General features: G+C 32.9%; 1 protein-coding gene across 1 annotated transcript in view; it reads left to right on the top strand.

Moving 5' to 3' along the window:
- Positions 1-343: 343 nt before the first annotated feature.
- The window catches only part of LOC108687390 (chaoptin-like), a 100,227-nt gene continuing 81,308 nt past the window's right edge, over positions 344-19,262 (top strand). Inside the window, exon 1 of the mRNA XM_018193122.1 lies at positions 344-369. The gene's annotated coding sequence lies outside the window, so the exon portion shown is untranslated. The remainder of the gene's footprint in view (positions 370-19,262) is intronic.

Raw genomic sequence — 19,262 nt, 5'->3', positions numbered from 1 at the left:
CGGGACGGCGCCGTAAACCGGAAGCGTAAACCGCAACTCGACAGCCTCGTCCGATGAGTGTTTTCCGTCCTTGAGTGTCATCAAGACAGTTTCTCGTCTGCAGCTCGTTAAAAATCATCTCTGTTTCTGGGGAGGAGTCGACATGAGGGTATTATGTAACGCGCGATAGTCCGATGTGATCATGCCGACCAAATGGAATAATCGTCGACATAGGGGAAACAGAGTGATGGCACGTCGAGGTACGATTTGTCTTGGCGTGCATGTGCGTGTGTGACTTACAAAGTGCCGAAGTGGGAGAGAGAAATCAAGGATCATCGTGACTTAGCTTGGCTTGACTCAACAACTTCACTTTACGGCTTATATGCAAAGGTGAGTTGATTATTAATGTTTGATACTATAGACTGATTCTTTTTCTCGTTTTGTAAGAAAAAAATTTAATTTCCACTGAAAAATTTGATTTTTGTCAAATTTAAAGTTTGTCAAATTTTAAATGTGCTGAATTTAATCTGTAATTGGAACATATGGATTCTATGATCCTGGCAATAATTAAAAAAAGTATTTTCTGAAAAAAAAATTTCATCCCCCATTCTTGTATCTACAAGATTTAAGAGCAATAAATTTTATCAATAATATTTTATTTGTGTATTTCAAACATTCTTATGTTATAAATTAAAAATTGAATCTGAAAAATTTTTGTAGAAAATAAAATAAATTAATAAAACAAAAACTTTAATTAGTCCCAAAGATCCATATATTTCTTTACAAACAAAAATTTGAAAAAACAAAAATAATAAAAATAAAAAGTCAAAGCAAGAAAGTATAATCGAATGAGTTGAAAAAAACCAAGAATGTAATTTTATTAAAATATATATCATATTTTTCGAAGTTTGCATTAGAGGATTGTGTGTATACTCCGTATACTTGCACTTCAGTAATCTACTTACAAAGAAACTACGCAGCTGCATCACGCGCAAGTTAGAGCTTTAGCTAGTCTTCAAGTTGCTACGCGCAAAGTTGATGACATTTTTACTATACGACTTGTAAAACTTTATAATATAGCATAAGCGTAAAATATGATTAAACCCATTGGAACGTAAAACAGAGAGACAAAGTGAGAAAATTTTCTTATATCCTATGCTACATCACTGATTTCATTTCCCCTATTTATTGATTACTTCACACATTTTATTTTTCTGTAGAAAGAGTACAAAAATATACGAGAAATTTTTAATTAAAATATTTTTGTCAAAAGTAAAGTTTACGCTATAGCTTCTGTCCAACTTTTTATCAATCTCCACGTGGTCTTATAAGCATCGTGTAGCGTAAAAATTGGGTGAGTGGTAGGATGCGTCGTAACTTTGATAATCTGTCCTATAGTGGTTTTTGACGAGAATCACTTAAAAGTTTTTAATTTTATGGATAAGAACTCGAAGAATTTTTATGAATATCGCTATAGAATGAAGGAATGAATACTATACATTTTTTTTCTATTATAAACGAAATATTAAGAAATATCAATCAGTAGCTACGAAAATTTATATTAAAATCTAAAATCATTCATTTATTCTGATAATATATTCTTATGTAACAAAAGAGATCGCACTTAAAAATGTATGTGAATATATTCGAATTTTTATTAAGATAAACACAATTCAAGACTTCTCTTACACAATAATCTCCATAGCTTCAAATTTTTTTAATTTTTAACATATCATTTCATGATATGATATACAAATCAATAAAATTCCATTTCTATCCTTCAATCTCACAAATGACTTCATATTCGCAATATGTACACGCACAAGTGCTATACGAATATCCGATCGATTTTTGGGTTTCGAAGAGACGGCAGTATCACGCTTTCGTCGAATTGATCGTGTTTAATCACTATTTTCTAGCAAATACGTTTTCGCAGACTTACAATCGTTTATCATTGAAAGCTGTTACATGTGCATTGAAAATACCATATCTCTTGTGCATTAAAACTGTGTCACTAGATTTGTGAATTTATGAAAAACTGATCACCGCATTAGTGACATTAAAAATGCAAGAGACTATATATTTATTCATAAATTTAAATCTCCGCGCTTCAATTATACATCTCGAGGTCTAAAAGGAATAATAGTAATTTTGCTTTATATATATAAATGTCAGATATGAGATAAATCATAATATTATAAAGCGACGACGGCCATTCATATTTTAGTCGTTGTTATTTAATCCTCATTCAGCAGTGAAACTGCGGTGCTCGTAGCACGGCGCAATTTTAGTGCAATTAAAATCTTGCAAAGGATTTTTACGATATATACACATAAACATGATATTATCCTACATATAATCTGTGACATTAATTAATGCAACAACTCGGAGCGTAATTACTTTGGAATGATATTTTTAGTATATTCATATACAAGCACACTCTGAGAATATCCCTTGCGTATCGTTTTAATATCAAAAATTTGCGCACCAGTTGCTTTTCTATCAAACACGTTTTGCAAAAATAATTACATATTTTGAAATAAATTTAAAAAAGAATTATCTTATATACATATAATGCATATATAGATCAATGCATACTGCTTATACTAAAACAGATTGATTCTATTCTTTTAATACTTTCATAGCAAGCTGTTGAAAATGCATTTTCAACAATTCATATTTAAAAGTATAGACGAAATCATTGGAGAGTATTTCAAAATCCATTATAATCTCAATGTCTAAATTAATATTGAAAGTTCTAAAACTTCTTAACAATTGTCTAATATTCGTAGATGTACATCCGTCTCTCTTTCACTATTAATTCTAAAGGACAAAATCCTTCGGACAACAAGTGTAATATTACAGTTTCGGAATGTACAGAATGTCTGTTTTGCGGTATTCGCGCGGCCTACCCGACACGAGAGCTGCGATCTGACGAGCAAATCCCAGCCACAAATTCGACTTGCACTTTCACAAGGGCGGATCTGTTGGTTGGACCGTAATATTTGTGGTCACTGTAGAATGCCTCAACAGCCCTTTAAAGTAGTATTCTCTCTCTCTTCCCCGCTCCTTCTCCTCCCTTTCTTTCTCTCTCTTTTAGTCTCTTTCCCTATCTGTCTTTTGTCAACGCATGATCATTTATTACTTTTCGAAATCGCTCTCATCCAATCTATATTTCCTTCAACAATTTTCACGCAGTAGTTCTCCAAAGAATGTCATTAAAGCAATACTGAGAGCTCGCTGCTGAATACCGCAGCTCGAATTGTTACGAAATTGCGTGGAAGTGATTTTCTCGAAACTGCACTGCTGAAGATAATGAGAACAACTCTGTTCATTTGTTAAGCGGAACAACCAACGAGATTATTAGAATTCTGTGCGACGTAATAGCGACGAAGAGACAATGCCTCTATGAATGTGCTTCTTCTCAAATTCCTTCTAGAGCAATACACGTCAAGAAACGTATAAAATAACGAGTATTATATTTAAAGTATTTTCATATTTTACATCCTGATTATTCTATGATATAGACGTTATCATTATATAGACGTATTTTACATTTTTATGATACAATTTGTATTATATTAATTAATCTGAATTATTTATCACAATCATTTGAAATAAAGACTCGTGATAAGAATCTGAAGAATAATTCAAATAAATACTTCCAATAAATCGAGTCAAAATGATGATAGCTGTCGGTCTGTTCTTGACACTTGCAAGGCAAATTAATTCGCGACAGCTGACTCGATTGTCCATTCGATTAAATGTTGGGTGGAGCTGAGTGGTTATGTAACAAATTAGACCTGACTATGCCGACTAGTTAATAGGCTGCGTATTTACTTGAAGCTAAACAATATTACATATCTAAGCCACAGGCTATTATTACTATATCGACATTCAATACTGCAAATCTCATTTTGATATTATGGATATACATGAAACATGACTTTAATTGTAAATATGTACTTTAGAAAATAATTAAATTGCAATAATGATTTTGTTTCTTCATTTTCCTATTATAAAAGCTTCTGATAATTTGGAGAGTAACTTGAAGATAAAAAAGACATTAAATCTCATAATTCTATCAAAAATTTTGTAAAAAATAAAATATAATAATTAAATATTTAAAAATAAAAATGATTGTATAGATATATGAATTATCTATTTGCAAATGAGAGAGCTTTTGCACTAATCAAATTTATATGACAGTCTACATTTCACATTTATCGTACGTACACGATACATTACATGTCATTTTACCGATAATTTACTTATTTAAATAATTGTTAAAGCCATTTTCCACACAATTATCATACTATTTAAATCAATTCTATTCTTCTTTGATGTCCTTCATTCATGATGAAATATGTCATTGGCTCATTATAGGTTTGTGTTGATCCGGTTAATGATAGTCGATTAATTTGTATTTGCATGAAATGCAATTATTCAGCAACTCTATCAAATATTTTCACAAGGATAAAATGATATATCTTTAATTTTCTGCAAATTCGGTTAAATATATTTTTCGTATACTTAATTATAATTTGGATTTAAAAAATGGCGACGCGTATCTAAAAGTATCTGTTGACACTGATAATCCGCAATTATTTCTTGCATAGTTATTTCAAATCTGTAATTAATATTACATGCAAATTATATTAAACATAAGGAGTGATCGAAAATGGAAAATAAAAATACATAACTTGATATTTGATGTGAATTAAAAGAGCTTTTTTATATTTCGTAGTCAATTCAAGATTTAAGAACCTATCACTCTAACGATTTTGCGTCCATCACCGTCAGGCCAAGTATTTACTTTACACCAACGAGGGATAAAGGAAGGAAGGAAGTGCCGAAGGAAGGAAGAAAGCCGAGGAGAACGTCATGAGAAAAGGGCGATCCATCAAAATCAAAAGAGCGCCGCCGCAAGCACCAAGAGTCGTTTACTTTCTCTGCTCCTCGCGGATACTTCGTTATTTTTCGAGTCGCTTCTTATCTTTTTTCCCTTTATCCTCTTCGTTTGTGTCATTATCCCCACACCTATGTGACATTGGCGAAGTGGCCAGATAAATGATATAACAAGTAACTATATATAAAGGATAGTCTTCATCTATTCGAACGGACTGACAAGTGGAATATCTTGAGTCTGGATATATATTCATAAAAACGTGGAATTGTATAAATCGCGCAGAAAAATCATTAGTCAGTTAAATTAATGAATATCACTTAGGTAAATAATGATTATACAATGAGAGAAAAAAATAATTGTAATTACTAATTTAATTACAATTTAGTCTATATTTTCAATTTATAGTTTATATTTTCAATGCCAATTATATATTTTTTGATAGAACTACAAGCATAATTATACTAACATTATAACAACATATATTTTTTTGGTAAAAGATATATACAATTATTATTACTAACATTGTAGCAATAATAATTATAAAAATGGAGTTCCTAACTATGATTCTATCACGCAATTGTAGTCATCACAAACACTTTTCTCTCAGTGTATTAATTAATATCACATTAATTAATAATGATTATATCTTCCTCAAAATTCTGATATTGAATATCAAGATTACTGAGCTATTTACTCTTCTTGTTATCAAGTTTTCCGAAAACAATTCTGTTGTTACACGTCGCAAGTACGGAAGAGTTTTTCCTAAAAACTGAACGGAGCATTAACAAGATACATCACCATGTGGGAAGTTTAATGCAAGATGTTGTGATAAATTCACGCGAATACCGAGATAACGTCGGAGCACGATGCACATATCGCGAGTTTTCACCACTCGAATGCCTGAATAATTGGAAATCCAATAACTCGACACGCGGTATAACTTGAGATCGCAAGCAGCATGCTAAGTAACACTATCGCGGCTACGCCAACTTGATGATGATTTAGTAGCGCAGAAGGAAATACATATGAGAGAGGAGGCTCGACGAGAGCAGGGCGGAGCTGAGCGCGAGCGCGTGAATCTATTTAAGCGCGACACTGAGGGAATCACGAAGTGAAGGGTGAAGAGAGGAGAGAATAATGGATGGTATACCCGTAATGTCACGTGCAGCATGCCGAAACCACGCCGTCCACACTCTCGGCTGTGTTAATCAAACGGCGCACAAGGTAGCTCACGGAAAAGGCAACCACCGGATAGTCGGGTACAATCAACGCGCAGTCAGGTAAGGCCGTTCGCCACGGCTACCTGTGTGAAAACACGTGAGAAATCGTACTACGTGATTGTCGCATACCGATCACCTAGATCCGGATCTTCACGTCGTGTAATTTGGCAGCTAGATTGCTCTGTTAATCCGCATCTCCGATATACCTCCAACCGGAGATCGATTTTCGGCGTGAATTATCGCCCGATGTGAGCCACGCCCGAACGGGAAATCATGTTGATGAATCCGCATTAAAATTTAGTTCCAATTAGATTTGCAATAATTATGAGGGTAACTGCACACGGCGAATAAAGTGTTCCGCGTGCATCTAGGTATATGCGAAACGTCATTCGTGCACGTAATGGAAAAACAGATGCACAACAAATTTACATTTTAATTCTGTATGTATGTATGATATTATGTAATGTGCAATATCACAAAGTGATATTGTAAATCTAAGATACAATACAATATGAAATACATTTATCGTTTCTTGGATTAATTTAGTTTGCCTTGTTTTATATTTTATCTAACTTTTATATCTAATAATTTGGTACATCATACAGTTCAACGAAATATTTAGAACAAAAGATTGAATGAATAACGCTTTTGTATAATGATCACAAATACATCAATAAGCTACACAAAACGCATTGTTGCATTTTGCATACATATCACGCGTTATATTATACATAGTATATGCTACGAATTTTTTTTTAATTTTTGGTAAAAGTTCGAATAAATATTTACACGTCAAAGAATTGATATCGATGCATTTGCATAGAACTAAATTCAAATTGCGTTTTAATATTAAATACACGTTTGACATGTCCTCGAATTTACAAATACATGCATACATTTCATTGCTTCAAAAAGGAGAAACGAATTTCAAAAACGTTGTCCGCAGTATTGATAATATACATAACATCTACAATAATTACACATTCGTTGATTCTGATTTATAGCACTAGGCGCAATGTTTCAAGTACCCACAGCTTCAGTGAATATATCGGAAGGCTCCCGTGTGTTTTGCAAGCTATCAGACTGGTCGATTGGCCAGAAGAAGCTTTGGAAAACTGCCAGCGAGTTCCCGAAGTCGTAAGCTTTGGCTGACCTCGGCTCGTCTATCCTACCGAGATGGATTTTTTTCTCTTAGGACCTTTGTGTCCCCGGGAAGTAACTTCACGGTTGTATCCATGTGCATTGCTCGCCGATGTGACAGATGCTCGTACATGGATGTGTATGTGCACACATACGAACAGCTCGTGTGCACACAGGAACTTGCATTTTACGAGCCAGCATCCCCCGGGTGCGTGCGATGGCATCGTCAGCATTTCTACCTTGACCGATGAGATTGCCGCTAAAACGAATGCGTACTCACAGCAGTTTTCAATATATCAGATCCACAACTGTCCACGAGTTATGTTTTACAATTCGTGACCTCGGTAAATGCGAAAGCAACAGCAATAAAATGCAAACGGTCTCGAGTCTTGAGTTTTATGTAAACGCAACGGTCTACATTTCCTTGGTAATAATAAGTTAAACAATAATAAGTTAAATTAGATTACTGTATAAATAAATCAAATAAATAAAGAAACGTCAAGTATGATTGGATCTTGATGTCTAATAATATTTCTATATAAATTTTAAATATATTCTCTTGTTGCATAAATTGCCGATTACTGTTGAACTTAAAACATTAATGGAAATTAAAATAATAATATCATAAATTAAATTGATTGTCAATTTAATTTTAGTACACATGATTAGGTATTATCATTTGTGTCCTTTTTCTTCTTTGAAGATATGTAGTCATAGATCAATATGCGATTCTTAAGTGAGCTAGATTTGAACTAAAATTTGAATCAATCGAATTTATTTAATTATGTTTTGAGAAGCATTAGATTGATTAAACTTAGCTTAAATCGGATTCTCAGATTGAATTAAAACTATATACAGCTCTAAATGAGCTCTACCTTCTCCTTTTTTTTATAACATACACACTTTTATAACATACATAAAAGTATATATAAGAATCACTTAATAATTTTTGTATACTTTTTTCCTGCGATATGAACGACGTGTGTAGTAAATCGTGTATAAAATCATCGTGTATATCGTGAGAATTAATATCTGTACGACACAGAAATTTTTGCAACATTGCTGCAACTGCTATAATGCTTGCAATTGCTATAATGTTGTTGGAATAATTTGTGCTATGTGGATAATGATGCTTAAAACCGTAAAGAATTTATTGCGAAAAATATTACTCCAGTCAGGTTAGAACCTGAACTTCCCGACTATTCAGAGTAAGCTTTTTCAATTCTACTGAGACTTCCGTACTTCATTTCTTTCATACATGAAATGACCTGTTCGATAAAATAATTATATAATTCTTTTATATACACGTACATGGAGAGAATTTTGTTTTAAAATTTACCCTGAAAATATGGTTGCGGTACGATACAATATTTTAAAGATTTTTACCATGCACTTCAGTAGAATTAATCAAACTTATTATTTACTTATTTTATACTTTATTATAATTTTATTAATGAATGAGAGAGATTTACATTAAAATTCTTTGAAATACAACATTGTCCTACGACTATCATATTTTCAGGATAAAGGATCTAAGAAAAAATTCTCTCTGTAGGTTTTTTATATTAGCTATCGTCTCTAAATCGGAAAGGTTAAGCTCTCAATGATTGAATCGATCAGATTTGACAATTACGAAATCGTTGAAAAGGCTGGATGAAAATGTAACAGTTGTACCTGGAGATCGTAAGCCCATCGCTGCTTTTCGGGAAATTACATTCCATTCATAACAGCTTCCACAACGCTTATCGCGAACGGCATTTAAATAAATTTATACTGTCTGTGTTTCCATGAACTGAGAAACGACAGTACGCTTCAGCGGTTCTGAAGGGTATCTGCGAGGATGCTTTAGATAACTTTTAATTGGGATGAACATAAATTTTCTCTCGCGCTAGAAACGCTCGTGAGCTTTATTATAAGGCTGAAGCGCTTACAATGATATTCGTCTTTTAAAGTAACACAAAATCCTTCTGAATGGACAATGAAGCATTATTATGGAAGGAACTCCTGCTATAACGCTCACGAGTCAACTTTATTTTACAATTAACAAGAGCACACCAATATTTATGATCGATAATAAAAACGGCAAATTGACACATCCTCTATGATATCTCTTCATATGAATGTTATGAATGTTGCACAAAATGCATATCGCTACGGGTCAACGGTTTCAACTTCGAATTTCTACGCTCGCTCTGTTCGCTTGAGTGCGATTATTTGCATAACACAATGGACATTTCGGTATTGACACTGCGCAGTTTCTATTAGCGAGAGCAATATTTGAAATTGCGAGGCGCTTGCGCCTGAGTTTTGTTCGAACGTCGGATTGATCCGATTTGCGTATTCCATAGACAGCCTAGTTTTTAAAAATACCCCGACATTTCCCGTTGTCAGGAAAGACTCAAGTTTTTTTTTGTCGATTGATTATAAAATGTATGTCGAATGAAAAAGAAGATCGACGAGTTAACATGTCGAGCAACCTAAACGGAACGTCATTATTTTGATGCAAAACGGCAAATTAATTACAAGTTCGTAACGAAGCGATCGATAATTATGAATTAATATCCAACAAGCATGGAACAATAAAAATACACAAATGCAAATTGCAACGGCTTGGTAGAGATTGCAATTGTGCGTTATGTCATGATTTCTTTGCAAAGTTCAATTGAAATTTTATTGCACTATTATTCAATATTTGCATTCAGGAGTTTTTCTCGTTTTTCCTTCCAGCTCTAATTTTTTTATAAAGTATGCATATATAAGACTTGTAAGAGAGTTTAATATCATTGCAAATATATAAATCTATCAAAAATCAATATACTTTGAAACCAATATTTAAAAAAAAAACGATATAATAATGTTATAATTTGAATAATTTGTTTTAAAGTCAATAATTCATTCGCGCATTTATAAAATTGTTGTACGTTTAATATATTGCCAATTAATCGTTGATATCAAATTTTATTTTTGCGATAACCGAATCAACATTGTATGCAGGATGCGCGCCATATCCTTCAATTACAGATATAATTTTTTCTTCCGGTTGACCCCTCCATATTCTGATTACTTGGGCACGATGGACGTTTCCTCTCCTTCATATGCATATCGCTACTTATATCTTTCGTCAAAATCGTCAATCTCCGGAATACGTTTGAAAATGCTGTTGGCATGCTGACAACTCTTTGCTCTCGAAAGAAAATAGCGTCTATCAATAATTTGTTCTTAATGGATACTCATTATAAACTATTTCGAACCTGAACAGGCTTTATCGATAGAAGTTAGTATATAATTGCGGACATATATCGCTACACCGCGTAATGCTGCCGCGTACTGCATAATACTCTCAACACGCCTAAACTAATTTCAAACTGTAATAAAAGTACGCGTGGCTTATACATTGCTGAACGTATGCTATAAACCATTAACGGTAATGATATTGTTCTTGTAACGCGGCACTAATTCTAATGATAACGAGCTGGCGCGTAATGTATATCGTATTCATTACCTTGACTTATTAAAGCAAATAATGAGAATGATGATTGTTCAACAGGTATTGTAAGCGGTAGAGTAAATCGTTAGAGACAATTATGCATTTCCAGAAATGAGATATATATATATATATGTGTGTGTGTGTGCGTGCGTGCGTGCGTGCGTGCGTGCGTGCGTGCGTGCGTGCGTGCGTGCGTGCGCGCGCGTGTGTGCGCGTGCGTGCGTGCGTGCGTGTGTGTGTGTGTGTGTGTGTGTGTGTGTGTGTGTGTGTGTGTGTGAGTGTGTGTGTATATAGGTATATATTGATGAAGGCAAAGAAGAATATATAACAACATTTAAATGCTTTTACTGACATTTCTAATAACTTGAGTAGAAGCAGTAGAAAGAGACGACAGCAGTTTAATATCTCAAACTTAATTCCATTGTGAGACCGCATCGCAGAGTTAACTAATGGACGTGGGGTTAATGAATGCGTAATGTACAATGTTGTGATTGAGATTAAATGATATATGATAATGTATTAACGAGAATAACTTTTTTTTATCACTGTTAAATTAATTGTCTTTCTTTAGATATGATTTACATATTCAACATTGCAAACAATATAGGAAAGAGCACAAGAAAGAAGTTGTCATAATTGAATATAGTTACAGCACTCGAGTATTCTACAGAAATACATAGAATATATCGCTTTCTTAATTAAAAAATGACTTAACAAAAAAAAAAGTGATTTTCGAATTATTGAGTGAGTTAGATAAACATTATTCTATTTATTATTAAAAGTAAATTAATTTAATTTCATAACAAATCATTAAAATGTTATAACATAGAAAAGGTGATTTTTTTAAAAACCGTATCAATATCATCATAAAATAAAAAAGGAATAATTTTTAAAGATTTTTTAAACGAAAATGACAAAAATGACATTTCATTTAATTATGTTAAGAATATATTTTTTCTGCCGATATTATTTAATTAATCAATTTTTTTGTCGAGTTAAAAAACAATTTTTCCCTTTTCCAGGAAACTTAATTTTTTGAGTTGTAATCATAAAAAGTTCGAAAGTATGGACTTTCCAAATTAAAATCAATAATAGCGAGTAAGGCAAATGAGAGCAACAGCGTGATTATCAATACGCAAGTGAAAGAAAAATTTTTCTTTTATTTGCGTACTGATACCGGTAATAATGCTGTTGCTCTCATTTGTCCAGTTTGCTTGCCATTATTGATTTTTGAGTAGTCATTTTTTAAATATAAGAGAATGCTATCGCGTAAGCTTAAAAGAAATAAGGTTATTTTTATTCGTGGATAATATCGAGGATTATGCATTTTGTACAAAAAAGCCCAAAAAAGTCATAATAATTAAACATAATTAGACCAAATATTTTGTAGAAATTCATAAAACATATTCTTATGTAAAATTTAAAAAAATAATATTTTTATTCGAAGAAAATATCAAAAATTATGTATATTTCTCTATAAAAAAAGTTGTTATAATTGAATAGAAGAAATGTTCTAAAGAAATGCATACAACATATCATTAAAATTAAGAAAAATAAAATTATTCTTATTCTACATATTTTATTTCTCTTTCATGCATTTACTAAACCACAATAAACTTAAATATTGTCTTGAAATTCGACCTCCGCGTAATCTTTGATATATAAAAGGCGTAGCTTATAAATAACAACGAAATAATATACAACGGCTCGAAAATTTCAAAATTGTACGAGACTGCAAACTCTGTGCCACATCGTGCGGGTTATGTGCAGAAAGATGGAAGAGGTGCTGCCTCTGCACAGAATGAAATAGGGGCAAAGGTTTCGTGTTCTTTGTGTCGGCAATATTATACATGTAGACATGGGGTTATGTTTGAAGATACGAGAAAACATGGCGAAGTAAAGAAGGGACACAGAGAAATTCAATTCGCCATCGCGTTGTTATGCTGCTGCCTGGTATTAAAACGAGAATCAAATAGCTCTGAGCTAGAATGAAAGACTAATAGAATGGCACCGGGAGGGCGGTACAACATCTCGGGAATGTCGTTCAAATGTGAACTCGTTTCGCGGCAATTATGTTACTCTTGTAATTGAGACGCGATTGTGGACGGTACATTTACTCAAACGTGTACACGGTGAAGTGCATTACTCATGTTCACAACGTGGACGCAGATAATTGGCAACCTAATGCAACAAATTGCCTTCCAGAGAGAGAGAGAGAGAGAGAGAGAGAGAGAGAGAGAGAGAGAGAGAGAGAGGGGCAGATGAGACGTGGCATTCGACGTGGCGGTTTGCATAAAAGGCTATCCTTTAATTTATCAAATATTTGTACACACACACGCACACACACACACACACACACACACACACACACACAAACAAACACACATGCATACATCTGCGTATATAAACTTACTGAAATATATAATGCACGCTCCCATAATTGTTGACAACATCAGCATTCCAGATTGAAACGGTCGCAAATGCACACGGCTTGGACTATGGCATCGTATTTACATGGAATTTACATTAATGTGCACAACGTTACATATTCGACGGTACGAGTGTATCTCTATTATATCATACTTTATTACATTCTAGGGAAATGTCCTTCCTGTATGTAAACCATATTATACAAGAACTCCCGTCGCGCAAATCCAGAAGAATAAATTAAGTAATTAACTTTGCTCCCCCACGCACGCGTTTCACGTACATTTAGATATTTTGCGCGTTGGATTAAATGTCCTTGTAATTTTTGTATTCTCGTTTTGTCGCGTCTTACATATCTGAGTTGTTATCGAATCGCATTCGGGTTGCAATCGGTATATACTCGATTTATCATTTCGTGAACCGATGGCGAAGCAAAGTAGGCTAAAGGAAGCAATGGCCCGAAACGAAATCTAGCCACTCCTAGGCATGAGGCACGCCTCATGTAGAAAGAGCCGCGCCATAATGAACATGCTCACGAGTAATTACCATGATTACCCTAGCAGTACCGGGCTGATTCAGACTTCCCTCGCACCCCTCTTACAGTCGTCGTTTCTGGCGACCTTCGCGCGGCATCCCCTCGCTCCTACAATTATCGCTCTAATTACGGCGTTTTGTTCGCTGGCACTACTTTCGCCGACTGACGCGGTTAACTACAGTTAACTGAAATGCAACGGCGGGGACGCACGCGATCTCGCTGGCATTTCACTGCGCGCGACCACCCGCCGACCAAGCTTTTAATTTACACACGACAAACGGCGATAAACATTCAAAACTGCATCCGCGCTACACAAACTTTGCCTAATGACATGTTCATTCGTTCGTACATTATGCATGGAATTAAAGACCAGCTAGCTCCTGATTATTACGTTTGTACGATGGGCTATGTTAGTTTCCTCACCAGGAAACTAATATTGGAGGAACGACTAGCTAGATAGTAATCAAAGAGATTTGGGGTTACTGTAAAGTTTTGATAGGTAATTTATTAATGTTACATAATTATTAAGTACAGGTTAGTATACAGGTTAGTATACGGAAATTATGCGAAGTTCAACGCTCTGTTGATAAACTGTAATTATGTTTCACCCACAGACTGCACATTCACTGTTCTTAGAATCTCTGTTAGAAAGAATTAAATATATCAACATCAACATCTCTTTTCAACCCTTATCAGCTAACATTTTATTTTTAAGAGAGCTCTTTTGGCTTCAAAAAGTATGCCTTCTTCATGATTTTTTTCTAGACAAAATATGCAAGCTACAAGGATCGAATCTTTTTTTAAATAAAAATACATATTTTTTACTATTAATAAAAATTTTTCATTTTAAATTTTACGAAATATTCTGTCTTTTACCGACTCTCATCCTAGGTCCTGCACAGCATACAGCATTTCGCGATATTTCTTCGATTCAGAAATTTCTTCGATCTGGTTCATTTGAAACAAAAAATTCAAACAGGTTTTAAAGTATATTAAAAATTGTAGTCCCTATCGGATGTGATTTTTTGAATTTTTTATTTTTAATAAAATGGCGGATTTACAAACATAAGAAATCGATTTTTGGCAAAAATTTTAATTTTTTTTCTAAAAAAATAGAATAAATAAAAAATTGAAAAAACATCCAATAAGAACTAGAAATTTCATTAAACCTTTCATTAAAAAAAAAATTAAGTAAATTGATTGATCCATCGAGTTATCCATGGTACCAATTTTGAAAATGTAGTTTTGAGAAAAACGCATTTAAAGTTTTGCAACAAATTTACACAATGATAAAACTAATTTTTTTCAACTTACATGAAGTCATCTATATCAGGCCCATAAAATGAATCCTCCTCAGTGATATTATCATCTTTTTTATTTTTGGTAATTTTGTGATAAACTCTTTTGCTTCTTGAGTCTCGTGTTGCGCGCGGATGTTGGCTTGACTGTTATGGCATATGTTGCTGGACGAAGCAAATTGCCCTGCATTTCTCCCAATTGTGATCCCATTGTTGCCATTACTTTCAACAATACAGATGTCCCCTCGTTGAAAATAACAACTGCTAAACAATTCGCTCGCATTATTCGCAATTTATTATTATTCCGAAATTAAGATCTTGAGTACCTTGTATAAAATTGTATATAGCGTTATCACATTTTTTTACATTTTACAAACCGTATAATTTCATCAGATACAGTAGTGAAGAGTCGATAATCGACATTATTTCTTCGGATAGTCCGATAAATCAGAACAATTTTCCAATTTTTTCGTGGCTTTTACTTAAATTCTTCTTCTTTGTTCCATTGATTGAAAATTTTATTTATGCTGCACATATTTATGATATTCATTATGCTAAGTTTCACGGGAGCTTTTTGATCTTTTAATCATGAACAATAATTTACCATTCTTGAAAAGAATGTTATAATACAACTGATAAGCATCCAAAATAGCTTACGACCGTTTATAAAATATATGATTATATCCATAGACATATAATAGTATATATTGTCCCAGACAGTACGCAATATTTATAATATATAATATTTACAAAATATAAAATTTATAATTATTTATAAGTTCTATGATAACAAAGAAGTGATTTTAGAAAGGGAGTCGAGTTTCTACCTGCGCGATACAGAAGACTTATATAAATGTCTGTGCGCCGTTCAAAGTGCTGTAACTTCTAAATCGTTTCAAATTTTAAAAAACGATTTTAAGATAAATAACATTTTTAAGATATGAAGCATTTAAAATATGCAAAAAAATTTTTCGATTTTTTTTTATGTCAAAAAGGTGGTCATATGCCTCCTTACCTCAACATTTAGGAGAGAGAAAGGACGATATCATTTAAACTACTTCATTCTTTCTAAAGTCAATTTTATAATATATATCTGGCTCATCATTGAAAAGTGAGGATCCCAGTTAAGACGATGACACTCTGATGCAAAAATTGTGCTGTTTTCCTTATCTAGCCAATCGCTGATTGGTTAGTGCTATTATTAGAAAACTACATTGTTTGTCTCTCTTTCCTCAGTTGGACCGCAATTTTCTGTAGGGAAAGCGCGCTTCAGTATATTATAAAACTGACTAAATCGATAGTGACAACTTTATAGAAATGTGCAGTCTATTCTTATTAAAAAAGAGTTGTCACAAATATATCACATTTAAGTTATTTTTTATTAAATTTTCCATTTCGTACTAATTTGTACATAAATGAATACTGGAAGTCAAATTAGAAATTGTAGCTTGATGTTTCAGACATCTATTATTATATATTTTAATTTCTCACTAATAAGGAATTAATTTATTGTAACATGTTAATATATAACAAATTAATTATTGGTAAGAAATAGTTTTCCGAGAATTTTTTTGCTTAAGTATTTTGAATTTTAGGACACTGTATATATGATAATATATTATTTTCGGTCCACATCACACTGTTTCGTTACAGATATGATGTTAGTTTTTAATTATCTGTTAAGCAACGCTATTGGCATCTCATGCGTATTTCCATCGTTTTTCATCCGTATCGGAAAGCAAGTTTCCAGAGTACCAGCAATTCCCTCCCGTATTTACATCGCCCCATGGTGGTTTTCATGATATTTTTTCTTCTCTTTCTTTCTTTATGTTGTTTTTTTTCTTTCTTCGATTCTTTCTTAGAGTTCCGCCACGCTTCCGAGCTCCGCGGGATTAAATCCCGCGAGAATAGAATAGCAACATTACCTGCGCGACTCGACGTCTAGACTTACAGAGTATAACTTACATAAACGGAAAAATGGCCTGGAGAATATCGCTTCTCTTCTTAGACGTCCGACAAAGTCACGCATAATTTTGTATGTTGTAGTTTTGTACCTTGATATCTACACTTCTTGATCTTACAACGTGTCTATTGAAACAAAAAATACATATTACGCATCATGCGGTCTAGATCAACTTTTTCATTCGTGTCACAAAAAAGACATAGTAACATGCATGACAGAACATTGTAATGGCTGCACTCATTCGAAAACACAAAAAGCCACTCCGAGCTTTGACCGGAAAAAGAAGTTATTCATCATTATCTCCTCTTTACTTTTATTTTTATGCGCTTTATATTTTGCAATAACAGAGGGATTTTACGTTATGTTTAATACATATGTAGTAGCACATTTACGTATAACAGCAGCACAATAGCAATTCTTCAGTAGAATATTTTATTACAATATATAAAATCATGATAGAACGTATAACCTGAGTATTGCAAACAAAGTATTGCACGTACGTTAAAAGAGAAACGCAAAGAAGTACTGTAACTTTTATTAAAAAAGTTCACGATATCACATTAAATTATGCAACCAATAATCCTAACTCAACACGAAGATAACATTCAATAGAACGGAAGACAATAAAATGTCTTAGTTCTAGAGTATAGAATTCCTTACAAATTTTTTATTTGATGTTTTCTTAAGTATAAATATCAGTATACTATTAAGTACAAATATCAGTTTACTATTGTAATGATTATAAAGATAATGGATTATAGGTAATTTGAGTAAATTATTTCAGCTTATTGAATGTTTCATTCATAAAAAAGAGGAATATAATTTTGACGATTTAAAGTTAAAAAATGATATTATGCAAATTTTTAAATTGCGATATCCAATTGTAATGCAATTCTACTTATTTGATCAAAGTAATAATTTTGATATTGTATCACAAAGGGATTATTTAGACTTAGTGTTTCCGAGAAAGCTTAAACGTTAAGCTTCCTTTGAATTTAAAGAGCAGGTTGTGGCCGCTTGTGGATAAAACCTATGCTTAAACTGATTAAGCTCTAACGGAAATACTGAGCCTTAAGCGGATAGTATCGCGAAAAAAAAGTAGTAAGCTGGCTTCGTTAAAAATGTACTGGCGAATGAAAGGCAACGAGGACGGCTATAGGAGTGATTTGAAATTAACGAGATTTAAAATATAACGCATCAGTTTAGCGAAATCTACGTTATTTTGTGAGATCTTTGCATAAGAAATATGAGCAAATGTATTATCGTCTTGTCTTTCATGTTAACAACTTTTTATTTTAATGAAAATAAGTTATTATCAAACACTAGAAATATAAAAATTTGTGCTATGTATATGTTTGTATGTATATGTTTAATCATATTGGAATCAATACTGTTAATAGTGGCTGAAGAAATAATTGAAAAACATTTAAAATTATTTAAAATTATTACTTTGTCTCGCAAAACAGAATTGATGTTATTAATAATTGCTAACGTAATAATTTTATTAATTACTTCAAATATATATTCTTGAACAAAACCAAAATTACAAATATTTATTGCTATAACAGAATTTTTGTTTATACATATATAATAAAATGATAAGTAATTACAACAAAATAAAATTTATTATAAATTATAATTACAAAAAGTAAAATAATGTAATTGTAATAATTAAATATTAATAAGTACGAAAAACATGTTGACTTTAAAATATTTTAGATTATTAATAATACATTCGATTACATTCGATATATGTATGTTGAAATTAACTTTTATCGTTCCACGATTTCAATAATTGATTTGCTAAATTATTCCTTACAATCGAGCAATTAATCAAAATTATGTCGCGTTGATCTAAAAAATGAGGAGCGTGATAAAAAGTAATAAAAACGCAATCTCAAATTTTCGTATTGCGACTATCTAGAATTAGATTTGTGCAATAGTTTTGATATTCCCGTATGCAACTCTATAGAATTACCGTCAGCTTCCTATATAAATATTGGGATAAAATTCCGACTTCATTGTGATCGCGCGCATTACGGAACGCGCATTTGGAACGAAGTATTTTCATGGGTGTCGTTCGTGCACAGAAATTGCGATATCCATCACGCGAGTGCACCAGCCGTTCGAGGATTAAATTTCGAACACGCGTCATCCAACGTCAATGTATGATGATCGAGCGTGCAACAAGTTTTCACTGTGTCTGCGATTGCACGAGCGTTTTCATCGATTTTGGCAGCAATCCTATCACGAAGATAGCGTAAGCTTGAGCCATCAAGTTTCGCGATCGGCATTTCGAATCGC

The sequence above is a fragment of the Atta colombica genome, unplaced genomic scaffold (assembly GCF_001594045.1).
Source record: "Atta colombica isolate Treedump-2 unplaced genomic scaffold, Acol1.0 scaffold205, whole genome shotgun sequence".
Classification (NCBI taxonomy): domain Eukaryota; kingdom Metazoa; phylum Arthropoda; class Insecta; order Hymenoptera; family Formicidae; genus Atta; species Atta colombica.
Note: the sequence above shows the minus strand (reverse complement) of the source record. Positions and strands in the feature narration are given on the sequence as shown.